Consider the following 5681-nt stretch of genomic DNA (forward strand, 5'->3'; position numbering starts at 1 on the left):
AAAAAGAAATAGCCCTGTATACAATTGTAAATAGGCGAGTAGCGTTTAGTGACACATTTTTTTTATTCTGAGACAATGCACTGTTGTTGATTATATAAGTGTTTTAAATAAAATGTCGGATTTTTGGGCCGATTTTTGGCAAATGTCGCAGGTGAAGTAGGATAAAGTTGGCGGATTTTGGCGGATTTCTGGCATAAACTTGGCGGGATTTTTGCAAAGGTACATGGCAACACTGGTGAGACCACTGTCACTCTCTCCATAGAGCTAACCAGACGAAGATCCAGATCATCACCACTTTCCGTTAAACTCAAACCGTTACAGAAACGCAGACGGACAAACCAAATCCTTTTTTTTTTAGCTTGGGCGAACGAAGAGTTTCTGGAATGACAGAATTTATGAAGGACAACAGAGAATTAAAGAAGCTGATATACAAAGAAGTGGTAGGACATGGAATGAGATTTTAAAAAAGTTAGCTCAGGCTAGAGAAGGATGGAAACTGTTTGTCTGTGGCCTATACCCTGATCCAGGGTGAAAAAGGCAATGATGATGATGATCATCATAGCGTGTCGCTCCAACACCGAACCCACTCCACAGTATCTGTGGAGCAGACTATTAGGTCATGGTCAGTGCAGCCGGGCCCATCCTGGCATTCTCTAAGAATGTGCTCCATCGTCTGCTCTGGGCATCTATATGTACAAAGGCTAGTCTCAGATAATTAGATGCAAATGGCCCGAACTATGTTGCAATGACCCTTAAGCATGTCATACGGATCCAATCAACATCTTTTTTACATATTGCTTATCAGCAGACAGTCAACTCTCAAAGATGAGACAAGGGTTTGAGTGGACACTCCCATATTCTTTCACCCCTTCCTTTCTCTCTATCACCCCCTCCACCCCCCCACCCCCCTCCTTTCCCTTAGCAAAAACCACAACAGTCTTATGTGGGGACGGGCTACCACAATAACTTCCGTGAACACGGTGGCAGGGGTTCCTTGTCTGGTTCCTTTTCCAGTTGTGAGCAGGTATCCAGAGACCTAAAGTTTGTTTCGAACTCGGAACATACTCTTATCAGGAAAGGGCGAGAGTCAATAACATTACGAAAAGGCTAGACTTTTGTCGCTTGAATGTGGTCGGTGCTACGCAAAGATGGGGATCATTTTTCTTTACTTTTGTTTACATTCCAACTACTGGAGGGGTTTCTGTGTTAGCTCGACGGTATTTTTTTTATAAATTGTATCATTTGAGTCATAAACTATCAATATCTATACAGTATTTGATGCGTGATTGACTTTTTATGAATATGTGCTACTTTTGCCACCAAACAACCACATATTTATGGTTATTTTTCTATAATTTGTTATGGAAAGTTAGAGGTCAAAGGTAGGAGCACATGTTTTACCACGTGCTGCCAGTCTTTTTGTTTTGCCGACGTCATTGTATAGTTAGCTCAAGTAAGCCATGTTTCGGTAACAAATAAGACATCGAAATCGTTATCGACGATAAAATCGAATATAATAACAGCCTTCTTACAAACTAACCTGGTGTTTAAAAGTGCAACCTTCAGTTGTTTGTTTGTGTCATTTGCCATCGTAGAGTTGAATATATATATACCCACACCCACACATGCACACACATGGACAATCTACATCCGGAAACAACACTGGCGCCAACTGACAAGACACAACAATATTCCTCCCAGACATCTCAAGTCAACCTCCCTGATGACCCCAGGAACTCTGGTCGAACCAATCATGTAGGAGAATTTGTGTAAGAAAACGAGGTGAAAACAAACAATGACAGACCCAATATATATATATATATATATATATATATATATATATATATATATATATATATATATATGTATTAATACCGGATAGGGAGACTTTTGGTACCCTATTAGTTCATTTTACAGTACTTTACCAATAGGGAGACCAAAATCCGGTCCCCCTATTGATTTGACCTCTAGCACATTCACTTTTCTATTTTTAGTTTAAGGTTGTCAACCCAACCGTCAAGGATATATAATTGTAAATCATAGTATTGAAGTTATTTGTTAAACACCACAGTAAGAAGAGTTATGCCTAAATTTTCACGTTGGTCAATAAGGTGACCGCCTGAAAAAAGTACAATAGGGGTACCAGTGTTTTCATCGATATATTTCAATAGTGAGGCAATATATCTTTCCGAAATTTTCTCTAAAATTCTAGAGCATTATATGGATTTTTATAGTAATGAAAACCTAATATAAAATTGTGTGAAAGTTGATGAACTGAGGAATGAACAAGATATACGAATTATAATCTATTTTTAGAAACAGATTTATCGAATCTTGGTCCGGATTCTTATCTTGGTGACAAGAGACAAGCAAACATAGTAACTCTTTTTTTCGTGAAACGTATGTTTAGTCAATTTCGCGCATAAAGAGGCACTCGGCACTCACTCACTCTGCAAGTCGGTAGTAGGTGGTTATCAGTTATCAGCTCGGCCTTTAGTTCTTAGTCAAACGCTTCATCAAACCCATTATTGAGTAGCATGTTGATGCCAGTTGAAGCCATCTCGACGTCGTGAAATGGAGCATCTTCTGTCATAGCAGTAGAATCGTCAGATGCCGCATTTAAATCCTCCATTCCAGGCGTTGCTGTTGCCATATCGATCTTCGAAATGATTTGGTCTAGACGTCAAGTTGACCCGTTCTATGTCTGAAGAGATTTTAAAGTGCAATACCTAACATTATATCTTGATCTACAAAAGAGTCTTTTTAAATGAACCGCTGTGTTTCTATATTTTTCAAGAACCAAGGATATCTGATAACCACTGACTACTGACTTACAAGAGAGTGGCCGACGGACGTCCTCTCTATAGCCGCAAGTATTTTTTCGTCACTTGCTGAGTTCCAAACTAGACGTCTATGGCATCGTGGGGTAAATTGATGCTGGAGGCATCATTGAAGAGACACCGAGATAATTTAAATGGTAAGTTATTGGCCATTCTTATTACATCACAGTTGATTTAAGATTTTCAATAGGGTAGACATCACACACCGATTGATGATTGTCACTTGTCAGTCAGTCATTTGGAAGTGGAGTCAGATAATTCGGGAACTTCTGTAGACTGTAGATTCCACACTAGTGAGTAAGATCTGTCGTTTACTACTAATACTACTACTACGACCACTACTACTTTTAGTTTTAGCGCTATCCAACTCAACACTTCTCGTGTTTATTTTATTTTGGCAAAACTAGAATGGATTTTTGAAAAGAATATAAAATAATTTAAACTTAAACCTGTCTTTGCATCTTGCTTTATGCATACAGTATGCCATATCACAGCCATCACAAAATCATAGTTTAATGTTGAGAATATGCTATTTCTTTTGTAACTTCAGATCAGAGAGATTTGAGCTTTAAAAATCCTGAAAAATGTCTTGCTGTCAATCCAGACAACCCTTTTGATGTGATCTATGATGTTAATGGTAAGAATGTAATTTGATGAGGAAATGAATAACATTTAGGTACACATAGTTTGCTTTTTTTTTTTTTTTTTTGAGTCATGATGTGTAATACTATTACAGTCCACTCCGGATAATTGCAACTCATTTAATCGCAACTTTCGGTTAATCACAATATTTCCTAAGCAATGGAAATAATTCTATATAAAGTCACTGGTTAATTGCAACAAACTTCGGTTTTTAAAAAGTGGTAAATTCAAGAAATCAAACAGTATATCATGATTAAATTTCATCATGGATGAAATCGTGACAGGTTGAAGAATTGAGAGTGAGCAGGATTTAATGCTACAGTAGTGTGTCACCACTCTGTTAGAGTCGAAAGAGGGCGGGGCTCTGCAGTATGGGTTTGTGACGTCATCGGTGGCCATTAAATAGAAGAGGGGTGGGGCTGGTCATAATCTTGACAACAGGTTATAAATGACAGTTATAAAGAGAGACTGAGCGATATCCTTTGTTTTAGGATTAACAACTGTGCATTGTGACCAATGAGTTTGGTGAGAGCTTATTGTCTCTCATTAAGGCTAATCTCTTTAACTCTGACAAATGTTGAATTGTTGAGAAAAAAGATTGAAACTTCTTCCAATCTGAATAAGATATCGGCTTGCTTCATAGCTGCTTTTGGTTGACAAATCTACACGGGGCTGCCATATCGTTTTTGTTTCAATCAAATTGCTCTGTATGTGGTGGACTAAGAATATTATTTACTGGTTTGAGTTGACAATAAATGTGTAAAATGTTGAAATAGTGGACAGGAAACTGAATTTCGGTTAATCCCAACATTTTCGATGATCCCAAGGTATTGCGATTATCCTAAGTGGACTGTACCTGAATCTTGAACGAAAAACTATCATATGGATATGATTATAGACAGATTGGTTTCTGGAATTATATTTCCGTCCTCCTTGCCAACTCTGACGTTCTTGAAATTTAAAAGAAAATAGCCAGAAGGTTTCGGACTTAATTTTCTTTTTTTCCAAAGGACAATAATCATAAGGTAAATAATTTTAAAAAAATCCTTTTACAGCACAAGATGGCATGATTTTTTGTTTAAGAGTTTAGAGAAAAACTTGCACATGATAGTCTTCAGCTTTTTTTTTTGTTGTTTTTATTTTCTATATAGACTTCAACTCAGAGCCTGAAAGTGATGCAGAACAAAGTTCCATATCACATGATTCATTTGTGGTAAGTATGTACATTAAAATAAATCATAACATTTGTATAGCGTTTATCCACAGTCGGCACCATGCTCAAAATGCTTCACATCACCATATTTTGTGGTGGACAAAACACATTTGCCACAAAAGATGAGACCTGCAGTCTGTTAGGCGCAGTACAATATTTCAGGACAAGGACAACACTGTTTTACACCAGTGAGATCTCCTAGTTTTTTGTTGTTAAAAATTTTTCTTTGCAGTGGACTTCGCCAACAATAACACTATTTTAAACCTTCCTCGTTATATTTTGAAGTGATATTCATTGATGAGCCATTCACATTTGAAGTCGTTTGTTTTTTATTTGACAAAATGTGAAAATGATGCGTTTCCAGGAAAAATTAAAATAGCTTCTGTTGGGATTATACTTTTGATCTCGCATTTTGTCCAAATTCTCTTGCATCGTAATGTTTATCAACTTTTTTTGTTAACTATATTGCAGTTGCAAGGTTAGGAAGTTCATATTGTTGCAATGACAACCGTTTATATGTCCAGAATCGTAGTGATATAAAAAATTGTTTTGTAGTTGTTGGTCCTGGTGTAGGATTTAAAGAGTTGGTTAAAAACGGTTTACTGAAACCCTGGTTGGTGTATCTATATTTATCCAAGCACAGTTGAACATATTAAATACTTAGACAATATGTCTGCCTTTCTCAACTCTTTTTTATTATACTTGCATTATTAACCAGCTAATTGTTTAGTTGGATTATTAAACAATGGCTCTTCATGTTTATTGTCAACATGAATAAATTGATTGATCTGTCATCTTTTCCACAAAATATACAGGGTCCCGATTTTGTTGCTGACTCCGAGTCTGATTCCTCTACGTACTCTGTGAGGTACCAATGCTGAGTACATCATTGTCTCTGGAACCTAGTGCTCATTCCCCAACTCAGTCAGAGCCTCATCCACAACTATCACAGATGAACCTCGTTGCCAGTCTGGGACCAGGTTCAA

General features: G+C 37.1%; 1 long non-coding RNA gene across 1 annotated transcript in view; it reads left to right on the forward strand.

Annotated features, from left to right (window-relative positions):
- The first annotated feature begins 2852 nt into the window (after positions 1–2852).
- The window catches only part of LOC144965407 (uncharacterized), a 46201-nt gene continuing 43372 nt past the window's right edge, over positions 2853–5681 (forward strand). Inside the window, exon 1 of the long non-coding RNA XR_013644013.1 lies at positions 2853–2977. This is a non-coding gene — a long non-coding RNA (uncharacterized LOC144965407). The remainder of the gene's footprint in view (positions 2978–5681) is intronic.

The sequence above is a fragment of the Berghia stephanieae genome, chromosome 1 (assembly GCF_034508935.2).
Source record: "Berghia stephanieae isolate SIO BIC M18660-M18661 chromosome 1, UCSD_Bste_1.3, whole genome shotgun sequence".
Lineage (NCBI taxonomy): Eukaryota > Metazoa > Mollusca > Gastropoda > Nudibranchia > Aeolidiidae > Berghia > Berghia stephanieae.